The sequence below is a fragment of the Nyctereutes procyonoides genome, unplaced genomic scaffold, assembly GCF_905146905.1.
Source record: "Nyctereutes procyonoides isolate TBG_1078 unplaced genomic scaffold, NYPRO_anot_genome, whole genome shotgun sequence".
NCBI classification, from domain to species: Eukaryota; Metazoa; Chordata; class Mammalia; order Carnivora; family Canidae; genus Nyctereutes; species Nyctereutes procyonoides.
The window spans coordinates 23,921,350-23,948,219 of NW_026575117.1; the positions used below are offsets into that span (position 1 = coordinate 23,921,350).

The 26,870-nt window shown below is 46.2% G+C and overlaps 1 long non-coding RNA gene across 1 annotated transcript in view; it reads left to right on the forward strand.

Moving 5' to 3' along the window:
• LOC129515368 (uncharacterized) overlaps positions 1-20,394 on the forward strand; it is a 32,280-nt gene extending 11,886 nt beyond the window's left edge. Inside the window, exon 3 of the long non-coding RNA XR_008665573.1 lies at positions 20,084-20,394. This is a non-coding gene — a long non-coding RNA (uncharacterized LOC129515368). The remainder of the gene's footprint in view (positions 1-20,083) is intronic.
• Positions 20,395-26,870: the final 6,476 nt, after the last annotated feature.

Sequence of the window (26,870 nt, forward strand, 5' to 3'; positions counted from 1 at the left end):
TCACTTCCCTGGAGGAGTCCTGGCCTGGAGATAAGTTGAAGGCCACGTTCAGGGGGCATGGGCAGTTAGTTAGTGGAGAGGCCCTATAGCTTCCAGAGCAGAGACGATGCAAGGTATCTCTTCAAGCAAGACAGGCAGACACTAGCCTATAAGAGGGGCCTGGGGTTAAGAGTGGTTGAGGTGGCTCTGAGGCTTGGTGGCATGCTGCCCAATGTCATGAGGGGTCCGGTCAGATTCTGGTCTGGAGTTTAGAGGATGTCACCTTGAAGGTACTTCCCTTCCTATGGGACTAGGAGCCAGAACAAATCTTACGTGTTTGTCTCCCTGCTAATCCTCAAGCTCCTTCAAGACAGGGCACATCTTAGTCCTATTTGGTTTCTACCACCTAACAGGGTACTTGGTACAAATAAGATGCCTGATAAATACTGGTGGGGGGAAGGGAGGGAAGGGAGGGAAGGGAGAAAGGGAAAGTGGAGGGGAAGGGAAGAAGGCCTTCAATGAAGTCATCATGAGTAGCTGACCAGCATGCAAGCCTTCCCTTCCCCATCTGTGCCCAACCTTCCTTTGTGGTGCTTGTCTTCAGATGTTGCCCTGATTCTTCCTCTATTCCTCATGCCCTGGCCCATGTAGAACCTCCTTTCCCTGAGCTGCCCCCCATCCATCCTGTGCTCCAACAGCATGTTGGATACTACACTACAGCATTTAACCCACTGAACTGGGAGTCTCCGCTCTTCCTCTCTAGCCATGGATGGAGCTCCCTGGGGTTAAGGATGAGGGCCTGTCCCTCAGGCTGGCTGAGAGGGTGTCCAAGTCCCTCAGGTCAGAAGGCAGCACAGCAGGGCAGCTAAGATGAAGATTTAGGTGAGACAGCTCCCTCCTAGGATGAGGAGGGACATGTGATGGGGTGGAAGAGGGCTGCCTTGGAGGAGGTTCTGGCAGCAGCATTTGTACATGAAGGGCCCTCAGGCCAGCAGGACTGTGCCATTTGGATAGGCTTGTGTTTCATAAAGGAAATGAGGTAGTTTCTGGTATTGGAAATTAGAACCTGGCCTGGGAGCAAGATGGAAAAAACAGCTCCACTGGTTGCTAAGGGGTATCATGGAAGACAGGATTGGACCCTGGTCATCTCCTAGCCAGTGGCTCTTACAGGGAATCCCTGGATTGCTACGTGCCCTCAAAGATAATGTAAATCTATTCGTTTCTTCAAATCGTCCCAAGTTGGCCACCCAACAAAAGCCTTGTGAGTGTTTCTACCACAGTCTCCATCTGTAGGGAGGTGGTGGGGAGCACGGATAGTCATGAGGAATGGCCAGGGGACCATGGACTGAATGATTGACCCAAAGCAGGAGCACCCTCTGGAAGTTTGCAGAAAGCTTGAAATGGTCATTAGGCTTTGCAAAATCCAAGGCATTGTAATGGTTCACATGGCACTTGCTCTGATCTTCAAGGTCGGTATGACTGTCTGGTCTCCATGAACAAGTTGATGCGTGTTTCAGTTGCAGTATTCCTCAAAGAAGTGTGAGCTTCCCTTGCAGAGTTGATGGCTGTGTTTGCAGCTATAATGAAGGTGTGTGTGTTTATGCACTTATCTTATTTTTTATTTTTTTAAAAGATTATTTATTTATTTATTCATGAGAGACCCAGAGAGAGGGGCAGAGACCTAGGCAGAAGGAGAAGCAGGCTCCTCGCAGGGAGCCCAATGTGGGGCTCCAACCCGGAACCCCACGATCACACCATGAGCCAAAGGCAGATGCTCAACCACTGAGCCACCCAGGCATCCCTATGCACTTCTTTGAGATTTATGTATGGATATGATTGCATGTTGTACCTTTTTGGGAGATGCTGTTAAATTTCATGTAATCATACTTGTTAAAAATTTTGAGTACAGTTGACACACAATGTTACATTAATTTCAGGTGTACAACATAATGATTCGATAAGTTTATGCTATGCTCACCACAAGTGTAGCCACCATCTCATGAGATCATACTTTTCTTCCTCATTGAATCTTCGCACAGGGGAGCAGAGTCCCCTCACACCTTATGAGGAGCAGAGGCCTTCCCAGGATCCATCCATCTGTCTCTGAGCCCAGCCAAGTAACATGCATTCCGGGTCCCCATCTTCCCTTCTCCTGCCCCTGCCCCATTTCCCTGACTTCTGTTTCCAGCCCTAAGCACAGCCAAGGTCCTTAACCAAGAATAAGAAAACAAAAATCAGGTCACCAGATGTTTCCATTCCATCCTCTCCCTCCCCATCCCTTCTTACCACAGGGCAGTAAATTCTGACTATATATATAGCAAGCACCTGGCATCTCCCAAACCCAGTTGTGGCTGCCTGGTGACAGACCCAACAGATGGAGCCCGGGGGTGACCACATGAGCCACCACAGGGCCCACCCATGTCTCTAGCACCATGGTGCAGCTCATCTGCTTTGTCTAGGCAGCTCAAGCCGACCCCAGAATGATTTTCCTGTCTGACCGAAGGGTGGTACATCTGAGGCGCCAGGTCTCCTTCTCCCTGTGTGGACACTGCCCGTCAATGCAGAAGGACACTGAGGTCTCCCAGGCAAGAGCCCTGTCTGGATCCTGGAGGAATGAGAGACAAGCAGCACAGGGGAACTTGTGCACAGGGCTCCCTGGAGCTGGCCCCACCTGGAGGCCAGAATGAGTGTCTGGGTCTCTGGAATGAACCAAGCATCTGGGATTCTCATTGGAGACTGTTTACTTGTCTATTTGCATGGCTAACAGCCCACAGCTGCCCCCTTCCTGCCAGGGACTTTTAGGAACAATGTCTCCAAGCCAGCGTGGCCTAGCCTGGGCATGAGCCCTTCCCACCTCTCTCTCCCTCCCTCTCCACACCAGCCACGTGGATGTGACTCACACAGGCTCTTGGAGCCTCTGCCAATAGCAGACAGAAGATTGCTCGGATAAAGTTGGATGGGTTACTTCAGGAGCAGGGACTAGTCCAGAGTGCCTTTGGAATCCCGTGGGCCTCTGTATCATCCTCCCATCGCGGTTCCTCAAGCAGCCCTCCACCCCAAATCTACCACTCTGGAGTAAGATCACCCACCCCATCTGGTTCTCTCTTTCCTCCAATAGCATGCAAGACAATCAGGGATCACTGCAGGAGGGCTCTTTGCCTTTCACTGGAATATTACGTAAATAACACACCTAAAGCAAAATACTCATATAAAGTATCTCATTTTGTCCTCACAATCTCCCCATGAGACAGTTATTTCTCCCATTTCAAAGAAGAAATTGAGGATAAGAAGATTAGATGAAGACAGAAGGCAGAGCACAAAGGATTTTTATTATTTTTTAAGGATTTATGTATGTATGTATGTATTTGAGAGAGAGGGAATGGAGAGTGGGGAGCAGAGGGAGAGGGAGAGAGAAGTCCCAGATTCCATGTTGGGCAGAGAGCCCTATAGAGGGCTCGATCTCACAACCCTGAGATCATGACCTGACCCAAAATCAAGAGTCAGATGCTTAACAGACTGCGTCACCCAGGTGCCCCCAGAGGATTTTTAGGGTAGTGAAACTATTCTGAATGATATTGTGATGATAGATACAGGTCATTAAATATTTATCAAAACCCGTGGAATGTACATTACTGAGAGTGAACCTGAAGGTAAACTATGGACTTTGGCTCGTAGTGACATGCGTGTAGGGTTGAGGACCATAGAAAATGGACTGCACTGGTGCAGAACGTTGATGGTCGGCGAGGCTGTGCGTGTTAGGGGTGGGAGGGATGGGGGAGCTCTTTGTACTTTCTGTTCAATTTTGCTGTGAACCTAAAAGTGCTCTTCAAAAAGGTCTATTTTATAAATAACCAATAATAATAAAACAGTTACATGACTTGTTATGATCACACAGAAAAGGGTAGACCTGGGATCTGAGGATGGGCAGCCTGCTCCCACAGTCTGGGTTCTCTCCCACTGAGATACTCTCCCTCAGTTGGAACAGGAGAGGTTATGAGTGAGGCTGCCCTGGAGGTTGTCTAAGGCTAATCTCCTCGGTCCCACGTCCTAGACATGCTGCCTGCACCACTAAAGGTACTTGGAGACTTACCAGTTAACTCTTTGCCAATTGTCACTCCTCGCCCCAGCCTGTCATCTGTGCACAACCCTCTCCACGAGCCCTAGACTATAAGAGCCTCAAGCTTGACTTTGTCTCTGTGTTCTTAGCTTGTAGCACAGCGTTGGACACATGGCAGCTGCTAAAGCAGCGGCTGCTGAAAAATTGCATGAATGCAGGAGCAAAGAGGAAGGAGAGGGAGGGGAGATGAAAGGCAGGAAAGAGAGGGAAGGAGTAAGGTGCAGGCTGGAGCAGGGAGGAGAAGAGGCTTGGCCTCCCTGGTTTGATCTTACGCCCTCTGTCCTCTGGGGGGCTAGAGAGCCCTCTGATGTTGCTCCTCCTCCCCTCCCTCCCAACAGGAGAAGGACTTCGGCCTGAGCCCCGTCCATCCCTCCCTCCCCCCACTCACGTGTTCCTTATAAAGTCTTTAACCCTTGGAAGGAGGACGGCCCCGTCCCCTTGCCACAGGATGAACGTGTCATTTGGGCAAAAGAGAAGAGGAGAGAAGTTGAAGTGGAAAAAGCTCTGATTTGGAAATTCAGCTGACTGCCCTCATTTGAAATAAAAGCTCCTGCAGGCTCTGGCTGCATGGCAGGCGGGCTGAGCCAACAGTAACAGTGGCTGCCGGGACCCTGGGAGGAGGCCTGGGGCTCTGCGGAGCTGCCGCCAGAGCAGTAAGAGCTCTGAGGCCAGGAAGACCATGAGGGGCTCTGCTCTGGAGGCCGAACCTCCACCCTCTGCCTCAGGAGGGCTCAGTCGTCCTGAGGGACCAGTGGAGTGCTGTGCTGGGGGCAGGAAAAGGAGCAGAAGAGGCAGACAGTGAGGGAGGGCAGGGAGTGGGTCTGCCTTGCATCCTCAGTACCTACCTCAGCGCCTGATACATAGAAGTTGCCCCAAACATACCAGCTGGGGAGATAAAAAGTAACCTTTGTCCAGAGGTTGACAGGACACCCAGCCCATCCTTTCAGGTTGCTCCCAGCCTAACGGAGGAGGAAGAACACATATAAAGAAAACACGGGATCCAAAGTTTGGATACGTAGAAACCAGGGTCTTATTTTCGGAGTAGTACTGTGGACTGCCTGGCTTGGAGCCTGGCCATGTTAACTGAGAGCCTCCTTAGAGCCGATCTTAAATAACCTTCAAAGGAGCAGATGTAAATTCTTTGGCTGTAACAAACAGGACAGGTGTCTAAGTGGAGGTGGGGGGACAATCCAGAGGCAAACTGGGGGAAGGAGAATAGGAGGCTGAGGAGGAGGGGCGGGGTGGTGCTCCCTGGCTGGGGTAGGTACCTGAGAGGTGTCTGCGGGCTGGCCACGTGCAAACAGGGCTGGCGTTACACTGGCTCGATTGTAACCTGGGCAGCAGGGGACATAGTAGAAGACAATTTATACACCTTAATGTCATCCTCCAGATTCTTTGTTTTCAGTCTTGGCTGTGCTTAGAGGGGAGATATACGGAGGCCTGGATGTGTGAAAGCCCAGGGCTCAAACTGATTTCCACAAGAAGGGCACATGAATGAATGAGGGAAAGCACGGAAATGCATGAGAGGAGGTCGGGAGGCTGAGGCCAGGCTGTGCTTGGTCTTTTTTTGTTTTGTTTTGTTTTTGCAAAAGAGGGATATTGGGACAGCTGTTGAGAGGAGGCAGAGGAAAGTATAAAGAGACTTTTAAAAAAAGGTTGGCTGGACAACCTGTGCTGTACTCCATCACACACATGAACAGCCCCCTTCAGTAAAGGGCTGCCATTGAGGCTTCTGGAGCTGGGCCAATTGTCCTGTCATGTGGCAGCCTGCTTTGGAGCAAGGGGGAACCAAAAAGGCTCCAGTCGATTCTGGTTATACCTTTCTGGTAGACAATGGTTTCTATCCAATATCCATTCTTTTCTTCCTTATTAATGAAACCTCACTTTGCCCCCCAGACACAAGATGACACCTCCCAGCCTCCCTTGCAGCTAGGGGCAGCCACGTGACACAATGAGTTGTCTGTAGAAGCTGCTGGAGGGTTTGCGGGAAAGTTTAGATTTCCTCCTAGAGACCACTCCCACTTTGAGTATCGTTTTCTTTTTCCTTCTTCCTGCCTGGAGTGTGTGATCAGAAAGCAAAGGTGAGATTGGAAATCACCTGTGACAGGTGGCGGAGCAGGTAGGGGAGGAACCTGGTTCAGGCAGCTGATTCCTGCTTGGTGAAGTCATTAAGCAGCCACAGGAATGTGGGGCTGTTTAGTGGCCATGGAGTACAATCCTACCTGATTCAGGGGCCTCCCTCGAGGCCGCGTCGGAAGAGAGGAGCAGCTCCCAGGCCGCAGCAGCCAAAAGACGCATCAAAGCATTGGCGCTTTCATTATTCCAGCCTTGGCCACTGCTGAGTGGTGACAGGGAGGGCAGGACCTCACCCAATGGACTCTGCATCCAGAGGCGGCCCAGCCACCAGGTGGACAGGAGGCAGGACAGGGACCCAATGGGGCCAGTGTGGGGAGGGGAGCGTCCCATGTCTGGACCAAAGGCAGGAGGAAGGGGTGCAAAGTGCTTTGCTACTTCCCCACTCCCTTCCCACATGGGGACTCCCATGCCATTCCCCTAGCCCCATGCTGTAACCTACTCATTTTCATCTTCTCCCTGGTTGAAGGACAAAGGGGAGCCGTAGAGGCCAGATTCCCTGGTCATCATGCCCTGCTACAGTGTGGGCTCTTGCCCTCCCACGGAAACGACCTGCACACTTGCCCACAGATTCCGGCCCCACCCCCAGCCCTTGGCTACCTTCATGGAGAAAAGTGTTGCTCTACTGGTGGCTCCCAAGGACCAGTTTATGAAGGCTTTGCTAGTCCCTGCCTATATGATAACAACGGCTATCACTTACTGGCTGGTTCCTGTGTGATAAGCGTTTTTCACATATCAGCTCATTTAATCCTCACAACTACTTAGGGAAAGTATGTACTACTATTATGACCTTCACTTCATAGATGATAAAACCAAGGCTGAGAAGTTAAGTGACTTATCTGAGGTTCTTCAGATTGTAAGTGGCAGAGCCCAGATTTGAACTCACTATTGTGGTCCAAAGTCCATGCACCAAATGGCTCCACTACAGCTGCCTGTATGATATGGAAAAGCCAAGGAGAAGGAGGATAAACGTATGTGCATATTTATACACGTGCATGCACACACATATTTTTAAAAATCTTATAATGTTGGTATAAATTTAACACCAGCTTGCTGGGGAAGGACTGGGATATAAATTCTTTACATTTAGAGTGAGAGAATAAATCTTTCTCTTTTTTTAAGCTTTTATTTATTCATTTATGAGAGACGCAGAGACAGAGAGAGAGGCAGAGACACAGGCAGAGGGAGAAGCAGCGTCCATGCAGGGAGCTCGATGTGAGACTCGATCCCAGGTCTCCAGGATCACACCCTGGGCTGAAGGCGGCACTAAACTGCTGAGCCACCCAGGCTGCTTGAGAATAAGTCTTTCATATTTTGTACGTTAAAATGTCCTTTTTCTGAGATGACAGAAGAGGAATATTTTATTTGGTCAACTGGCAAAATGATGACTGACAGCTTGCTATTTTTTAAAGTTATTTCTCCGCCCTGAGTTGTGATAGACCATGGAATTAAAAGTCTGGGGGTTCCTGGATTATAGGAACTCAAAGTCCTTTCTAGGTTGAATTGTCCCAGGTCTTCAGCTTCCAGATGATGTGATTTAGGCCATATACTGCCCCCACCCCCCACCCCGCTGGTTTGGGGCCACACCAGCCTGGTGCCCTGGATAGCTTAGCAGGCGAGCAATCGCCCAGAGGGGCCTGTTGTACCATGCCTGTTGGAGGCTCAGCAAATATTTTGATCTAAAAAGAAAGTGTACTTTCCTGTCCTGGCCTCAACTTCAGCTCCAGCTCCTCTGCACTTGTCCACCTCTCGGGACAGATGCCACAGAAAGTGTTAAATTACTCTTTAGCTAGGTGGAAATATTTTACTTGAGGTCAGGCTTTAGACATAACCTCCCTGCACCAGATCCTGAATACCAGTGTACCACCGAAGACCTCACTCGAACCTGAGTGCTGTAGGAGAGGAAGCAAAAGGCAAAATTATGGATTATCTTGGGACTCTCTGTTCAAAGTACCTGTTCTCCATGTCTATGGATTCTGTCAAAGCCAGCAATAGAACAAGCAGTACTGGGGGCAGTCCACTGGTGCTTTCTTGAAAAGAAAGCTGGCAAACATTGGTGGGTTTTATTTTTATGTTATTTATTTCTTAAAGATTTTATTTATTTGAGAGTGAGAGAGAGCATGAGTGGGGAGGAGGGGACAGAAGAGCAGAGGGAGAAGGAGAAGTTCTGCAGGGAGTAGGACACAGGGCTCCCTCCCAGGACCCCAGGATCGTGACCTGAGCCCAAGGCAGACGCTTACCCGACTGAGCCACCCAGGTGCCCCAGTATACACTTGTTTTGAAGCTAATATACAACAAACAATTTGGGAGAAAGGGAGTTGGGACAGCCCTGTGCTGCCATCTTTTTCTTACTAAAAGTTTCACAGTCCCTTATGAAGGAAGGAAGACATTCGCTAATGTCTATGTAGCAGCTGGAGACATTCCTAGGAGGGGCAGCTGAAGCCACAGAACTGCTTCTGCTGTGGGGTCTACATAACTATAACCCAGTAAAGAATTAGACGAAGTGAATTGGACTCTGTCACAAACAAACTAAAACAAAACAGATTTAGGGTATTTGTGGAAAGTGGAGGGGTCTTTTTCTTTCTGTCACACAAACACAGCCAACAGAAGATTGACGAAGGCTACCAGTCTGGCAGAAGTCTCAGGAATTAGAGGAACAGGATATCTGCATTCCAGTTTTCAAACCAGATGTGAACTGGAATTGGGTGTAATGAGGAAGAGAAACTGTTGTTGATGATGCCATGTGGTGCACCCCATGATGGCCTTCTTCCATCATCCAAAGAGCTTTGACAGCTTCACTACTCACTGTGAGATTAAAATACAGAAAGAGGAAAGAGCGGCTGGATCACAGCACTCATCTGATTTATTTGCTTTGAAAGACCCAGGCTGAGGGCCCAAATCTCAGCCATGGAAACTAGCTATTAAAACTGGTTCTCTTGGGATGGCTGGGGGGCTCAGCAGTTGAGCGTCTGCCTTTGGCTCAGGTCATGATGCTGGGGTCCTGGGATGGAGTCCCACATCGGGCCTGCTTCTCCCTCTGCCTGTGTCTCTCTGTCTCTATGTCTCTCATGAATGAATAAATAAAATCTTAAAAAACAAAACAAACAAACAAACAAAACCAAAAAACAAAAAAACTGGTTCTCTCTGGAGGTAGCGTTTTAAGAAATGGAGAAGTTGGCAAAGTAGATTGGTCTGTTTAGAGAATGTTTGCAGCTATGGTGGTCCATTGGAATACCATGAAAAAGAACAAAAGAGAAAACATTTACTGGCAGGAGAGCTCTTAGGAAATCCACAAGCCCAGTGTCAGGGGAGCAGCAGCCGACTTGTAAATTGAAATTGGCAATTTGAGTTTTTGAGCTTTTTGTGGGATGGAAGGTCAGGGAGGGGCTGTCTGCTTTTTATGGGTGGGCCCAAGGAAATGATTTCTGGTCTGGCTAGAAGCACCGTGCCCCACGGTGCCTAGCCTCTGCCACTCTAGGCTTTTCCCTTCAGCCTCACAGAGGCGACAGAAAGCAATGCCATGTGCTCTGCATGCTCGGTTGATCCCAGCCTAGACACAACTTTTTGTTGACCCGGGTGCCCTTCCAGCAATGGCTCTTAGCACTCATCTTTTCTTCCCACCCGTGCTTGAAAGAGAAGTCCACGTGTTATGCTGTCAGGACTGTCCCCTAAGATATAGGACACCAACTTAAACTGAATTGCGGATAAGCAATGAATAAATAAATGAGACATGCTTATTTAAAACTTTTGTTTACCAGGGGGCCCCTGGGTGGCTCAGCCAGTTAAGCATCTGACTCTTGATTTTGGCTCAGGTCACGATCTCAGGGTGGTGAGATCAAGCCCCTCTATGATGGGCATGGAGCCTGCCTGAGATTCTCCCTCTCCCTCTGCTCCTCCTCCCACCCCCACACTCTCTCCCTCAATAAACAAACAAGCAAACATTTTTAATCTAAAATTTCGAATGAATTCAGGTTTAACAGGACATCCTATATTTTCATCTGCTACATCTGGCAATCCCACTGACCTCAGATCCTCTTCCTTACTTTCCATTTGTGGCCCAGCCCATTGAGACCTGGATTCTGCTGCCTCCTCTCCACTGCTCTTCCCAGCTTCCCCAGGGATCCCCTCATGGCCAAATCCAAAGGAGGTATTTCCCAGGTGTTACAGCAGGGACCTCTCTGGAGCAGTCAGCTATCACTGTTGGTGTTCCCTCTCTTACGGTGAAGCTGTCCTCTCTTTTGGCTTCTTGTTTTCTCCAGCTTTCCCGGACAGCCCTTCTTTGCTTTCTTCATGCATCCCCCTTGTTAGGCCACCTCTTACGCGCTTAGTGCTCCACAGGGTTCTGTCCTTTGACCTTCAGCGCTCTCTACACACAGAGCTGTGTTTGCTCCCATATTTCTCTCTCTGCTCAGGCTGCCTTGAACAGCCCTCGCCTGCTCATCCATCATCTTGGCTACAGGGCACCTGAGTACATCTCGAGGAGAAACCTTCCTGCCCTAGGCCTCCAAGGAGATGGGTTCAGCTGTCAGAGAAGAGAGGTGTTTCTGAAAAGGTCAGAGCACCAGACCCTGCAGGATTGATAGGCTATGAATTATGGATGTCACATCCCACTGGGTCCTAGTGCTCCAGAGCCAGAGAGGGATGTCCTTGCCTCCTTCCTTCCCTGAGTCAGCCCCTTCTCCCTGGCATCGCTTTGGCATGCACCTGTTTGCCAGCAGGTGCATTCCTGCTTTGCTTTTTTATCTTGTTGTTTTTAAATGATTATTATTTCAATGCCACCACCACCCCCACATTTGACTGGGAGCTCCTTGAGCTGAGCTCTCTTCCCCCATCAGACTGTGCCCTCCTAGAGATTAAGGACTGACAATGCCTCATGGGGAATGGTTAGCACATAGGTATAACTGTGTGATTATAAGGATTGAAAGGTGGGAAGGATGACACAGGGTTTTTTTGAGGGAAGAACTGGGAGACCGGGAGGGAGAGGATGTACTCAATCTACTGTAATATGACATCTCCACCCAACAACCTGAAAAGCTGCTCTCCAGGTTGCCATTTCTCTCAATTGCCCACTCGAATAGACTAGTTTGGACATCTCTAATGCATTGGATTCTGTTGGTCATTCTCTTATGCTACTTTTTTTTCTTTTAAAAATAATTTTATTGCATAACCAATGTCAATAGTTCTTAGTCATGCTTCCATGACACATTCTAGTAGAGATAGGAGGTGTGGATGAAGGAATGAAACAATAACATGGTAAATGGTTATAAATGTTTAAAAATGAATAGAATGAGAAAAGTGATAGAATCTCTTTTATAAGTTGACATTTCTAAGGTGACTCAAATGAAGAGAGGGAAGAAATCATGGGGCTAGCCAGGGGAAGGGTGCTCCAGAAAGAAGAAACAGCAGGTGCAAATGAATGAGGAAGGAATGTGCAAGGGGGCCAGGGTGGTAGAATCAGAGATGGGATAGGCAAAGAATCAGTAGGAGTGACTGATCATGAATGGCCTCATGGGCCATGGCAAAGACTGCTCTGTGTGAGCTAAGAAGCTGTTGGAGAATTTGGTGGTGGCTCTGCCAGGCGTGTACCGGTAGAGATGGTGACAAATGGTTAGACTTGAATATATAGCTGACAGGATTTGCTGATGGGCTGCATGTGAAATGTAACAGAAGGAAAGACGAACTCCAAAATTTTTTTGGCCTGCATGATTGGCAGGTGAGGTGGAGATGCCATTTGTGGAGAAAGAAAAGACTACAGGGTACTTAGATTTGAGAGGGAAGACCAAGTTTAGTTTGAGACTTCAGTTTATAATACCCATTGAATATCCAGTGGAGATATGTGATAAATTGACAGTTGAGTTAAATGCAGGACAGGGGTGAGAGATGGGGAGGTAGATTTGGAAGTCATCAACATATAAATGATATCTAGAGGCATGGACTTGGTGTATCTAAGGGGCTAAGTGTAGATAGAAAAGAGGTCAGAAAGAGGAGGAGAAACTAGGGAAAGAGATGGAGAAGGAGCTTCCAGAGAGATAGCAGGAGAGTGATGAGAGTGACTTCCAGAAGCCAAGGGAAGAGAAGGTTCCTAAAGGAGGGCATGATCAGTCATGTCACATCTTAAGGAGCTACATAACATGAGGAATGGCTGTGGGGCCCAACAGCGTGGAGGACACTGGGGCCCCTGAAAAGAACTGTTTCAGTGAAATGGTGAAGTGCAAGCCCAACCAGACAGGAGTAAATGAGGGAGAAGATGAGATCAAGTTTAGGTAACTCTTAGTAGTTCAGGTGTACAGAACAGAGCCATGGGGCAATAGTTCAAAGTGGAATATGAAACCAAGGGAGAGATTTTTTGTTTTGTTTTTTAAATGGGAAATATTATAGGGCTTGGGACCATCTCAAGACCACCTCAGTGATACCATTACAACACTCAATTACTTATATAGTCAGGTAGGATCTTCCGAGTAGAAAGAAGGCAGGAGTTTCTCCCTCACTGTAGCTTATCCCATGTGCTGCATACTTACCTGGTCCTCTCCATAGGAGGCGCCATCCCCAAGAACTTAGTCAATAGAGTGGGTCACAGAAGTAATGTTAGCTCATATATTAATGGATTAGAATTTTGTCACATCTACTTCTGCAAATACGTATTGTGTTATCTTAAAATATTTCCTAAGTAGTTGGGGTTTTAGATATGCAGGGAAGAAAAGAGAGCAAAGACTTCCATTTCTGTCTATAAAGGAGTAATGGGGACTAGATTTATCCTCTTGTCTTAAACAAATTAAAAAAAAAAACACCAGACAGAATATATGCAATACATGGTTTTCAGACTTTGGAAAAGGACTTCTAAAAGAAGGGAAACAGAGTGATCTCTGAATTAAGGACCAGAGTTCAGAGTTTTGGAAGTCCAAGTTGGCCAGGCTCTGCAGGGCAGAGTGCTGCATCAACAGCTTCTGAGCCTTCACCTGTCTTCAGCCGAGACTGATTAGCGAATGCACGTGAGGAAACAACCAGGCAGGACTCTCCCTGGCGGTCACACAGCTCAAGGAAGTAGTTCCTGCTCTCACCAGCCAGAAGCGAAAGATCTCTTTTGCCATCCTCAGAGGGGCGTCACCTCAGTAGTAGAGCCAAATTAGCCTTAGACTAAGGGATGTTCTGGACTGGCTCGGAGCTTGAAAGCAAGTCAAAGAATCAAGCTATTTCCATACTTAACTGTGTCTTAGAACAAAGCTCAAAATTATTTAAATACAGTTTTCTTTTTAAATCCAGCAACCAACAGTCTAAAGTTTACAATGTCTGGCAGCCAAACAAACCTTAGCAGGCATGCAAAGAGGCAGGAAAATACAACCCTTAATGAAAAGAAAAATAATTGAAACAGACTCAGAAATGACAGAGTTGATAGAATCAAGTAGACAAGAACCAAGCTCCCACAGGGCTACTACAAGCAAAGCCGCTTCTAAATGTTCATGTTCAAGGGGCACCTGGGTGGGTCAGTGGCTGAGCGTCTGTCTTTGACTCAGGTTGTGATCCCTGGGTCCTGGGATCCAGTTCCACGTCGGGCTCCCCATGGGAAGCCTGCTTCTCCCTCTGCCTGTGTCTCTGCCTGTCTCTGTGTGTCTGTCATGAATAAAATAAAATCTTTTAAAAAAATAAATAAAAGTAAATGTTCATGTTCAAGTCTTCATGAGAGGGAGTTCTCAGAGCCTCTTTTATCAGGGTACATACAAATCTCATTCCTGAGGACTCCACCCTTACCACCTATTCACATCTCAAAGGTTCCATCTTTCTTTCTTTCTTTCTTTCTTTCTTTCTTTCTTTCTTTCTTTCTTTCTTTCTTATGAGAGATACAGAGAGAGGCAGAGACACAGGCAGAAAGAGAAGCAGGCTCCATGCAGGGAGCGGATGTGGGACTCAATCCCAGGAGTTCGGGATCATGCCCTGAAGCTGAAGGCAGACACTCAATCGCTGAGCCACCCAGGCGTCCTTCAAAGTTTCCATCTTCTGGGGATCCCTGGGTGGCTCAGCGGTTTAGCGCCTGCCTTTGGTCCCAGGGCACAATCCTGGAGTCCTGCGATCCTGGAGTCCCAAGATCGAGTCCCGGGATCGAGTCGGGCTCCCGGCGTGGAGCCTGCTTCTCCCTCCTGTGTCTCTGCCTCTCTCTCTATGGCTATCATAAATAAATGAATTAATGAATAAATAAATAAATAATTTTTTTTAGAAAAAAGGTTCCATCTTCTAACACCATTACTTTGGGCATTAAGATTTCAGCAGGTGAATTGGGGGCAGCAGGGGTGGGGAGTACAGAGCAGGGTTACATGAGGGCTGACAGGGGACAGGGACAATCGAGGGCCATCTCAGAGTCTGTCTGCTACAAGAAGTTTGCTTGATTGTGCTGAGGACTTATGGGTATATACGTATTTTGAAACTCACCAAATTTTACATGTTAAAAATGTGTAGTTTTTGTACATCAACTATACTTCAATAAAGTTGCAAAAAGCTAACAAACAAAAAACTTGACAAGCCAATTATAAAATTAATATGAAAAGGCAAAGAGCCGAGTCCAGCCCCAGCAGAAGGAAAGCCTTCCTCTAACAGATATGAGGATTTGTTTAAAAAAAAAAAAACAACCATAATTAAGACAGTATGGTGTTCGTATTGCTAGAGACAAACAGTCTAGTGGAACAGATTAGAGAATCCAAAAACAGACGCACACATGTGGGAGCTTGATGAACAACAGAGATAGCATTATAAATCAACAGGGACAAGACGGACTTCTATATAAATGACGCAGAGACAACTGGATATCCATATGGAAAAAAATAAAATTAAATATTCACTTCATAAACAGTCACAAAAATCAATTTCAGGTGGAGTAAATATCTAGATGTTTCAAGAGCAAAACTTTAAAACTTTGAAAGGAAAATATAGGTATATATCTCTGTGCCTTTTGAAACAATAGAAACACTGGAAAATGTAATCATTTTGATTGCCTGATAATTATAATCTTTTATATAACAAAAATACAATCTGTTAAATGAAAAACAAGCCACACAATAGGAGAAATTATTTTCAATATATATAACTGAACAAAGGATTTGTACCCATATTATATATTTTTTCTAAAATGTCTGAGAATGGGATCCCTGGGTGGCGCAGCGGTTTGGCGCCTGCCTTTGGCCCAGGGCGCGATCCTGGAGACCCGGGATCGAATCCCACATCGGGCTCCTGGTGCATGGAGCCTGCTTCTCCCTCTGCCTGTGTCTCTGCCTCTCCTCTCTCTCTCTCTCTCTGTGACTATCATAAATAAATAAAAAAAAATTAAAAAAAAATAAAATGTCTGAGAATCAGTAAGAAAATTATAAACCCAATAGACAAATAGTATGAACAGATAATTCACCAAAGAGAAAACCTCAAATTCTGTATGTTTGTGAAAATATTCTCAACTTCCATTAGTAATCAGGCAATGCAAATTAGAATTTTCTTTTTTTTTTTTAATTAATGAGGGACACAGAGAGAGAAACAAAGACATAGGCAGAGGGAGAAGCAGGCTTCCTCTGGGGAGCCCAATGTGGGACTCAATGCCAGGACCCCAGGATCACAGCCTAAGCCAAAGGCAGACACTCAACCACTGAGCCAACCAGGTGTCCCGCAAATTAGAAAATTAATAAGGATATTCACACCCATTGGACTAGAAAAATGTAAAAGTCTCACAACACCGGGCGCTGCCAAAGAAATGAAAAAATATGAACTTGTATTCTCCTAGTTGGAATGTAAACTGGTAAAACCATTTTGGAAAAATATTTTGGCAAAGTTGAAGGTGCACATCACTTATTTCACTGCTATGAAGATATCCTAAAGAAAATTGCACAATTGCATAAAAAAATAAAATGTTTATTATAGCAATGATTTTCCTTCCTATGAAGCATAGTTGTATCTGTTGAGTTTTGTTTGCAATATGCATACGATACCGAACCGTGTTTAACAGCACAGACTCCAGAAACTGATTTGCCCTAGTCCTGGTTCCATCACTTATGAGCTGTGTGACCTCAGACAAGTTACTAAACCGTTCTGTGCTCAATTTTCTCTTCTCTAAACTAAAGATTATAAATAGAAACTCTGAGGATTACATGGGTTTCATGCACAGTGTTTAGAACACCTAGCCCTTAGTAAGCACTATGAGCGTTAGTTATCGCTGTTTTTTTTTTTAAATCTGAATAACTTTGTAAAGCATTTTGAAAGCAACCTTACTCCTTCCCCTTCCTGCACAATTCAGTCTTAAAGCAATTAGGTAAAGTAGAGCAAGGTAGGCATCCATGGAGAGGGGCGACCTAGCATGAGGTGTTGGAGCCAGAACAGAGTGAGGAAAGGATTCACCTGTGCTATGTGAAGGCCCAGCACTGGGTGTCTGAACCCAAACAAGGTAAGGAGGGCATTCGCATAGCAGGGGAGGATTGGCATGGAGTGTTCGAGCCTGAGCAGAGCAGGAAGGTGTCCACATTAGTAGGAGGAACAGTGAGTGGTGTGGGGAGTTAGCACCCAAGCAGGGTATGCAGCGTATGCATATGAGAACAGCCCAAAAAAGTCTGGGGAGGAGGGCATGAAGAGTGCAGGGGAGGGGGCATTTTTGAGTAGAGGGTGGTATCTATCATGAGGTGTCTGTCCAAACAGGGAAAGTAGAGGTACCATGTAAAAGAGCAGCTTGCATGGAGAGTCAGAGCCCATGCATGGTGACCAGATGTCCACACACAAGGATGGCCCAGAAAAGAACATCAGAGCCCAAGCAGGATGAATGAGTGTCAGTAAGGGGCAGGGTTGGCAACAGGGATGGGAAATTGGTTACAGGGGTAATTGATGGAATGAAATGGTCTTTTAATTATAGTGAGAGCCAGGGTTTTCTTCTTTGGAAAAAGGAGTTACAAATACAGGAAAGGAGAAGAGTGGAAACTGTCCTGCAGTATTAGATTAGAATCAAGGCCATTGTAAACACACACACATGTTCTAGCTCTGTCCGTTGAGAGGGTCTGGGAAGGGATCCCTGGGGGCACAGCGGTTTGGTGCCTGCCTTTGGCCCAGGGCGCGATCCTGGAGACCCGGGATCGAATCCCACGTCGGGCTCCCAGTGCATGGAGCCTGCTTCTCTCTCTGCCTCTCTCTCTCTCTCTCTCTCTCTCTCTCTCTCTCTCTCTCTGTGACTATCATAAATAAATTTTAAAAAAATTAAAAAAAAGAAAAGAGAGTTTCTGGGAAGAGCAACACTCCAGCAGCTACAAGTACATGTGGCACTCAGATCCCAGCTTCTGAATATCACTCTCCACTGAAAGACATGAGGGCTCTTGGAAGAAATGTCTGCTTTCAAGGCTGGAACAGAGACAGTACAAAATGAGCCTGGAACAAGAAAGAGTTCAAAGAATGATGGAAGTCAAAGGGCACAAAAGCTGGCTTGAAGGGGCTTGTACAGTTGAATCAGGGATAATCTGAATATCCAAATACATGCTAGTAGCAGATTACAACCCACTGCATCAAGGCAAATCTATGAGTCAGCAGACTATGGCCTATGGGCCAAATCCAGCCCACTGTCTGTTATGTATAGCCCACAAGAGTGGTTTTTACAGGGGAACACTTGCAATCAGTTCAATAATAGGGAATGCTAATTTTGAACCCCAATTAAGTCTAATCTTCTCCTAACCAAAAACAGAATTCCATCCTTATTAGGAGACCTGCATTATTAAAAAGAAAAAATGTACTCAACCGATCCCTGGGTGGTTCAGTGGTTTAGCACCTGCCTTCAGCCCAGGGCATGATCCTGGAGTCCCAGGATCAAGTCTCACATCAGGCTCCCTGCATGGAGCCTGCTTCTCCCTCTGCCTGTGTCTCTGCCTCTCTCTCTCTCTCTCTGTCTCTCATGAATAAATAAATAAAATCTTTTAAGAAAATGTACTCAATAATTATATTTTTAATTTTGTCACTGAAAATCTGTGGAGAATTTTTTCCCTTCTTTTTATAATAGTACCTATATAAGAGGATTTAGTTTTTGGCGAAAGCTGTAGGAGTGTTGCAAAAGAGGGAAAGAGAAGCTTGCCTCTCAAACCAAGTGATGAGGACATTAAGTGACCATATGGAGAATATACTGGGATAACAGAGTGGTGCAGTACCCGTGCCTATAAAGATATTAAAGGCAAGATACTGTGTGTGGCTGGCTAGTGCTTTGGCATTGGGGAGCAGAGAGAGCTGTGTCGGGAAGTTTCTGTTCTCCATGATGATAGGACCAATATCTTGATAGGAGCCTGGAATAGGGATGGTGGCCTGGGGGCTCTCTATAATGGGACCCTGCCCAAGAAGACGGCTTGAAGGAACTTTAGGGCCCCCCAACAAGAATCTGTGTGGTTTGGACCCCAGGACACCCATGAGCTAAGGAAGGAATGGTAAGTGGGCAGCTAGAGGAAAGGCATGGTCTGTATCAAGGAAGCTGTCATCAGAGGAACCCAACAGGAGCATCACCAAGAAACATGTGATCCAAGAGAAGAATGTCCGTTTTTAATATGCACCAAGGCTAGAAAATACCAGCATGCTTACAGCTCACTACAATGGTCAAGTGAGACCTTTCTGTTTCTTAAATCTTTCCCCTATCTAAGCAATGGTCTTGAGTAGACAGGAGGAGAAGGGATCAGCCCAGTGTTTCAGGGGAGGGACCTGTCTCAATAGAATAGAGGCTGTTCATCTTGTAGCTGGGGATGGTGGGGGTGGGGTGGGGGATCAACTAGGAAAGTGTAGCTGGATTTCCCAGCAGTACTGAGCCTCATTTAGAGATGAGTCATCTCACATTTAGGAGAAGACCAGGCCATGCAGCGTTGACTTTCTTCTGACCATGTCTGCTTGCTTGGAAATGGTACAGAACAGAAAGCTGGATTGACCAAGGTTTGGGTTTTGCTGGGTAAATACACTGGAGGAAGACAAGTACGTGCTGTGTGAGTACCCTGAAGGGCCATGATATCTACCATGGGGCAGGAGGGAGGTGAAGACAAGAGGGGGATGAAGGGCACTAAATCACAGGGCCAGCATCACAAAGTGCTCATGAGTATGAAGAATTGTGGGGTTGGTTGTGTCTATAAGCAGCCATCACAGACAACCCTAAAATAGAAGACATAAATCTGTTAACACCACTCATACCCACCTCTCTGCCCTTTCAACCCTTCAGAGGCTTCCCACTGCCTGTCATCTGACCCTCCTGTCCTTGGTGTGCTCTGTATAATCCTTCAAAAAAATGCAGGAGCTGTGAATCTAGCTCAGTTCTTAGCCCTGCAAAGCCACTGAAAGGATTTTTCCCCCAAGTTTCAGTCCCTATACTCTGTTTTTCTGCACACTGCTATTTCTGGATCTGCATACCTTGGATAAAGCTCAGTCATTTTCAGAAAGAAAAATCTACTCAGAGCTGGAGTAGATGCCCAGGGCTCTCTCCACCCCAGCTGGGTGAAATGCCCTCCCTTTCATCTACAAATGTTTCCCATAAGAGAGCTTTGGGAAAGAAGTGGTATTCCAACTCCTTTGAGTGGGGTCCAAGAAATAATAGGGAGACACAATAGCCACAGACCCTCCAGGACCCTCCAGGTAAAATGGCAAGGGCCGGAGACCCAGATAACGTCAGGGAACTCCAGCCAGAGAACTGTCCCTTTGAGCACAAGGCGCTCAAGAAGCTGTCACATCATCTTGACTCTATAAGCTGAAGTGTGTACAATTTGGAGCTGGCTGGGGAAGGTAGAAACTCCTGACCTGTGTGTTGAGCTGTTCTGGTCAAGTACACGTGGTAGGTAGACCACCATCCCACTCCCCACCAAAAATTGTTTTTCAACCTCTTTTCTCTCCCAGGACGTTTCACCTTGGGAACACAGAATCTCCTTAAAGAAATGGAGCCCACTCTAAACCTCCCTTGGTGACGTGGCCATGGCTTCTAATGAGAGCGGTTCTAACACCAATGCATTTATTATCCTCAGACTCTAAGTAAAAGAGGAACTCCCACAGCATGCTCTGGAGCCAGCCCTCACTGGCTCACAAGAATGAACTGTCCAACTTTCCAGAACCTTGTGAGCTGCTCGTTAAAGTCATACAACATTCGGAATTCACTTATATAAACTGACAACGTCACATTAAAGACAAAGATAATAGATATTGGAAACTCATCACGTGCTAATTGTTCTACTGTATTTTACTATTATCCATGCTCTTGATGTTATGTACCTCTGTTGTATCTATATGGCAGAAATATTGTAAAATGAAGCTCTGATGAGCATCTCTTCCTAACTCTGCGTTCAGTGACTTCAGTTTTGGTAGCTCCAAATAGCCTGTGGGGATCAGCAACCACACTCCTACTTCCCAGAGAGTGGGGCACACTGCTGGACCCCGGGGACCCAAGGGAATGCAGTTAGCATGCCTGCAGCATCGCCCTGCCATGTTCTCTGGCCTCCCCCCACAGCCTCCTCTCTGTGGGGAGGGCACAATGCTGCATTTACTTGAAGGGTATCTTGGCCAGATGGTCTCCCTCAGACAGCGGTGCTGAGGAGCTGGCTGAGGAAATATTTTCCCAGCTCTGCCTGGTTTCCTTTCAAATGGGAACAAAATCAGTTCTAAGGAATGCAGCTGGTAGGTAAGTAAATAGGGCAGCTGTGATGTGAGTTCCAGCTGAAGTAAAGCAAACTTATGAGTCTGGTTTGTATAAAACGCAAGCTTATAGATTCAGATTTTCCTCCTATCCTGCCCTCTCGTCTCTCTCCTATAACAGGACTTAGTCTGTGGCTGCACTGCCCTCCCCCTTCCCCAGGGATACAATCGGCACCTGGCTGTTCCTTGGCTCTAGGACAGGATAAACTTGCTGTTTTCTGGACACTTGTTTCCAGTGGTGGAGCTATTTATTTCTCCTTTCATAGTGGACATTGCTTAGGCACCATGGGACTCTTTCAAGGGCCCACATTCAAGGATCCGCTGTTCTGAATTAGAATAAGCCTCCAGCCCCAATTCCCTTGGGGAATTTCACTGGAGCTCAGTCATTTCACTCCAGGGCCAAGTACAGGACAGGGAGGAGTGGGGGAACCTAGCAGCTTTGGGAATTCAGCTAGATTTCTGATCCTCCCTAAAAATACACAATTTTCTTTTTTATGCCAAAACCTGTTGGTGAATTAGCCACTCTAAAGATGCACTGTGGACATGTATTCCATGCTAGTATGTGCCAATGCTGCTCCAGAAATGGCTGCATCTACCAGCTTCTACTTGTTCATATGTATGTGTTAGTATGTAGTGGAATCATCTATCATGAATCCAAATGTCTAGAGACGTATATGTATGTAGACAAGCTTATGTGGGTGCCATATTGTAGATATCTGGCGTTTGAATGTGTACAGGAGGACGTATGCAGCTGTGTGTGTTCCCTCTGCCTGCACCTTTGTGTATGCAGACATGACAATGTGTGTGCAGGAGGAAGCCCAGTGACTTCCACAAAACTGATTCAAATGCTTGGAGAATGTCACAATCTTCTAAAAATAGAAGAACTGAAACATTTTGAAGAAAGGATTTCTTTTAATAGAAACACACCCAAACATATTTCTTTTTAAAGACTCCCCATGTGTAATGAGAAAATACCAAATATTTGCATTTTTCTATCCTGATAAGGATTGTTGATTTTCTCCAGGGACATATTTCATCATTCAATTTAGGCTAAAAGTTCTTTAGAGGGAAGGTCCTAAGGGGAAGGGGGAGAGGTCACAGGCCCTGAAGGGATAGGTTTGAATGTATCAAGCTTCCCTTGCTTCTTTCCAGCTGCTACCATCTGCCTCTAAAACATCTTGGCCCTCTTCCCACTGTTCAAAGGGAAGGAGCTTGTCTCTAGCTGTGGATTCATTTGGTACATGGGCAAGGGCCTAGGGGGCCATGACCTTCTTTCTTTTGAGGACAAGAAGACACAAAGATGACATAAAATTGTGTTGTAGCAGAATGAGATTAGAACCAGGGGGGAAATGTCTACTTCTTTATGGGCCAAGGATTTTCTGTGATGTTCGTGGAGTCTCCTCCAGAAGATTCTAAGAAGAGACTCATTGCTCCCTGACGTAGATTGAAAGTAGGGTCATGGAGAGGCATACAATTAGCAGGATGACCTCTGGAAGTTTTGACAGTACAATAACTTATATCTATTCGGCCTTTGTTATAGTGGCATGGATTGAAGGTTTTGTGTGTATCAATTCAATCTCCACAATTGTGTAAGGAGACCTCTATTTCACACATGAGGAAAATGAGACACAAAGAGGTAGGCACTTGGCCAAGGTCATGGAGTTGATAATAGATTATACAATGGGTCCAGGGTTCACACTCAGGTGGTCTGGCTCCAGAGTCCATGCTGTTAGCCATTGGGCCACCCAAGTCCTGCCAATTTGGCTTCATGTTTCTATGTTGCTTCAGAGAAGTCAATGCCTTTTCTTTAGGGCTCCCATACAGAAGTTTAAGGTTAAAACAGGTAGACATCAAAGGTTCCCAACCACCAGGAGTGCTTTTAGATGTGTGTGTTCATGCCATGAAAACCCTAAGCTGGAAGGGAATCTCAGGAGGTCACCTGTCCTCATGGGTCAAGGTTGAAAAGTTTCTGCAGGATGGAAGCTAACATTCATTGAGCACCTGGTATCTAACAGTTGCTGAGCTCCTTGCCTGTCTCAATGACTAGCATTTCTCAAGTCACCGGGTCTTGACACAAACCCTTTGTAACAAACCCTTTGCTCTGTATTTTCCCTGACAGTTGTAAAGTGTATCTTAAGTAAAAGCCTGCCAAGCACACAAACTTCTTCTAAGGAAAATTTCCTTGCTTACAGCCCCTGTAACCTTGTGATTCTGTCTCTCTGGATACAGTTGCCTGGAGGCAAAGAACCCAATGGCAGCCAATTCACAGGCTGGCCAGTCCAGGCTAACAAGGTGAACTGAGATAATCCTATATGGTTGCTCTCAGGAATCTAAGCTAGGAACTATTGGAAAAAGGAAATAGATAACAGTGGAAGTTAAGGTGGAAAGATATACAAAGAAGAGAACGGCCATGATGGTCATGCACAAAATGAGGTTATAAGGGAGCAGAACTGGGACTGAACAGAGGCTATGAGGAGAGAGAGAGAGAGAGAGAGAGAGAGAGAGAGAGAGAAATGTGGAAAGAGAGATGAAGAGACAGAGAGAATGTGGCTGAATCCCAATGGCCTTCTGGTTTCAGAACAACCACAAGGCCCTGTACACCCTAAAGCAGCTTGAGTGAGCTCCTTGCAACCAAAAGGCCTGCTTAGAATTCCAAAGTTTTCAAATCATTTATTTTTTTATATTGTTAGAATTCAGACTTGATGTTATCCCATAATCAGTCTTTTGTTGATTTGTGTGTGTGTGTGTTTTAAGATTTATTTATTCATGAGAGACACAGAGAGAAAGGCAGAGACACAGGCTCCTCACAGAGAGCCCGATGCAGGACTCAGTCCTGGATCCCGGGATCATGCCCTGAGCCAAAGGCAGACAGTCAACCTCTGAGCCACCCAGGAGTCCCTAATTTGTGTTTTAAAATGCCATTTTGATGGGCAGCCCTGGTGGCTCAGCGTTTTAGCGCTGCCTTCAGCCCAGAGTGTGATCCTGGAGACCTGGCATCGAGTCCCACATTGGGCTCCCCACATGGAGCCTGCTTCTCCCTCTACCTGTGTCTCTGTGCCTCTCTCTCTTTCTCTCATGAATAAGTAAATAAAATATTAAAAAAAATAAAAATAAAAAATAAAAGGCCTTAAAAACCATGTACTAAAACCAGTACTGGGAACTGTGAGCAGAAGTTAAAGACGAAGGTTGTCCAGAGGACAAATGCTTATATCAGGGCTGCCCTTAAGAGACCAAACCTTGGTCCATCAGCAAAGTGGGGAGCTGGACCCAATACTCTGAGGTTAAGCCAAGGACACATGGGGATAAATTCCCTGCTCAGGACTGCCGCTTGCTTCCAGCAGAAACTAATGCTAATTCTCACTGAGGAAACATTTTCACTTTCATTCTCCAGGTTTTTCAGAAATTCAATCAAGCAACTAGGAGATCACAATCACAGATCACCAAATACTCAAGAGATAAACCACCACAGCACACGTAGCCCCCTGTCTCCTCATAAGGGCTTCAGATATCGAAATGATGAGATACAGAATAGAAAGTCATGATATAGAAAATGTTTAAAGAAATTTGAAACAGGGATCCCTGGGTGGCGCAGCGGTTTGGCGCCTGCCTTTGGCCCAGGGCGCGATTCTGGAGACCCCGGATCGAATCCCACGTCGGGCTCCCGGTGCATGGAGCCTGCTTCTCCCTCTGCCTATGTCTCTGCCTCTTTCTCTCTCTCTGTGTGACTATCATAAATAAATAAAAAATTAAAAAAAAATTTAAAAAAAAGAAAAAAAGAAATTTGAAACAGGGTGACAAATATGAGCAGGGAACTACATATCACCAGAAGTGACCAGGCATGTTTGAGAAAAGAACCAAAAAGACATTTCACAGATGAAATATCATATTTTGGGGGGAAAGTTTTTATTTTTAATAATCTCTCCTCTCAACATGGGGCTCGAACCCACATCCCCAAGATAAAAAGTCACACACTCTACTGACTGGAGCCAGCCAGGCACCCCTTGGTGAAACACCATAAGAAGCTTAGACAGAAGATGAGTCATAGCTCAGGAGAGAATAAGCAAAGTATAAAATAAGACAAAGAGAGAGAACATATGAAAAGCATTAAGCAAGAATGAAGGATAGAATAAAAAAAACTGAATAAACATCTAATGAGAATCCCAGGAGACAAGAGAGTGAATGGAGGAGAGATAATATTTGAAGAGAATTTTCCAGAACTGAGGAAAGACATGAATCTAGAGAGGAATACAACATATACCATGAGGAATGAACACACAGAAATTCACACCTAGACACATCTCGAGGAATGTGAAGAATAATAAAGTCAAGGAGAGGATCTTGCCATCAGTAAAAGAGTAAAGCAAAATCACCAGCAAAGGCATGAAATGTAGACAACCGCAGACTTCCCAACAGCAGTGATGGAAACCAGAAGTTGTGGAATCATATTGAGGGGAAAAGAAACCTCTCATCTGGCAATTGCGTAAACAGAAATGTTATTATTCCTAATAGAGGGTGAAATAAAGACATTTTCAGAACTCAGACTCTGGAGTTCATGCTTCCTCCTCTGTCTCATTATGCAGCTACTGACAGTTCCCAGCTATGTCTAGATCTGCCATTGTATTACAAGAATTCCCTTCAAGGAGATTGTTCTGGATTCTTCTATGTCTTCCTGCCTTAGCTATTTTTCCTAAGGTCAAAGCACATTGGTGAAGAAAACATGCTGTTTGCTTATTTTTGAGAGAGTTCCAGGCCTAAATCCTGGGAAGTTCTCTGTCAGGTTAAGGCCCTGAGGAAGTCAAGGCTTCCCCTGCTATGGCCTAGGGACAGTCTGAGCCAAGGGAGGTAATCACAGAACATACCATGAAGGCCCCCAAGTCCTTCTAGAAACCTTCCGGGCTCCCTTGGAGGCCACAGCTTGGTAAACCCTGAACCTTTAAATACCATCTTATTGAGTAAACAGACCCTGCAGGCATTGCAATAATCAGTTCAGTGTTCGCTGTAATCCTGGGGGCTGGTTTGCCTTCTATTTTCCCAAGGTCAGAAATTACTTCTTAGTTCACTTGGCTCAATTTCCTTTCGGATCAGCACTAGGCTTTTAACTAAAAGTTTTCTCCCCCTTGAAATGCTCTGGACCCTCAGCTAAAACTCCTGTCCCTAGATCACAAACCCCCTCCTGCCTGTCCCCTGAGGAGCAACCCCAAGGGTGATTAATGTGCTTAACATTAGTTGGTGCAAATATTTGAATCAGCTAACATTTGAATCCAGTATGTTATTTGCTTTCTAGGAGCTGGCATTTCTTGAAGGTCTTCTCTGGCTCTCACAGAAGAGGCAAGACCTTCCTCTAGCAGAAAATGGGAGGAAACGCAGGAGCCAAACAAGGGGGACAAATGGAGAGGGTGCAGAGGCAAAGGGAGATCAGAGAAGCTAGTGGAAGGGCTGCTCTGTCCCTCTCACAACCTGTATCTTGGCTTACCCAGGTGTGCTTGCTCTCTCTGTCTTCTTCCTGCTTGCTCCCCTGCCCTGCCCTGAGCTGGCCTAACCCCTACTCTGTTCCTGCCCTAACATTCCCACTCCTCCCCTTCTTCCAGGATGCCTGGATCAGGAAGGACTTTTCCCCTGTAACCTAGACCTTGCTGCACCTTCTTTTTACCCTTAAGTCTCTCAGATGTGGGCTCCTAGAATCCTACTCTCACTCCCTCTATTTGGTAAGATAATACTAACTGCTATAACAAATAACCCCAAAAATACATAGAGCTCAAATTTGATGGAAATATTTTTCTTATTCATGAAAAGTTCAAAATGGGTCTTACTTGCCTAGCAGGCAACCCTCCCTCCTCTGAGCTGTGGCTGGCATCCAGGGTCTTTCCCTCCTAAGGCTCCACCACCTCCACCCCTGCCACCCAGGGTGCTAGGATGGAGAGAGTCACACAGGCCTAGGTACCAGAGACCTTTATAGGCCAGGCCCCTAAATAGCACTTAGCTCCTCCTCATTGCATTG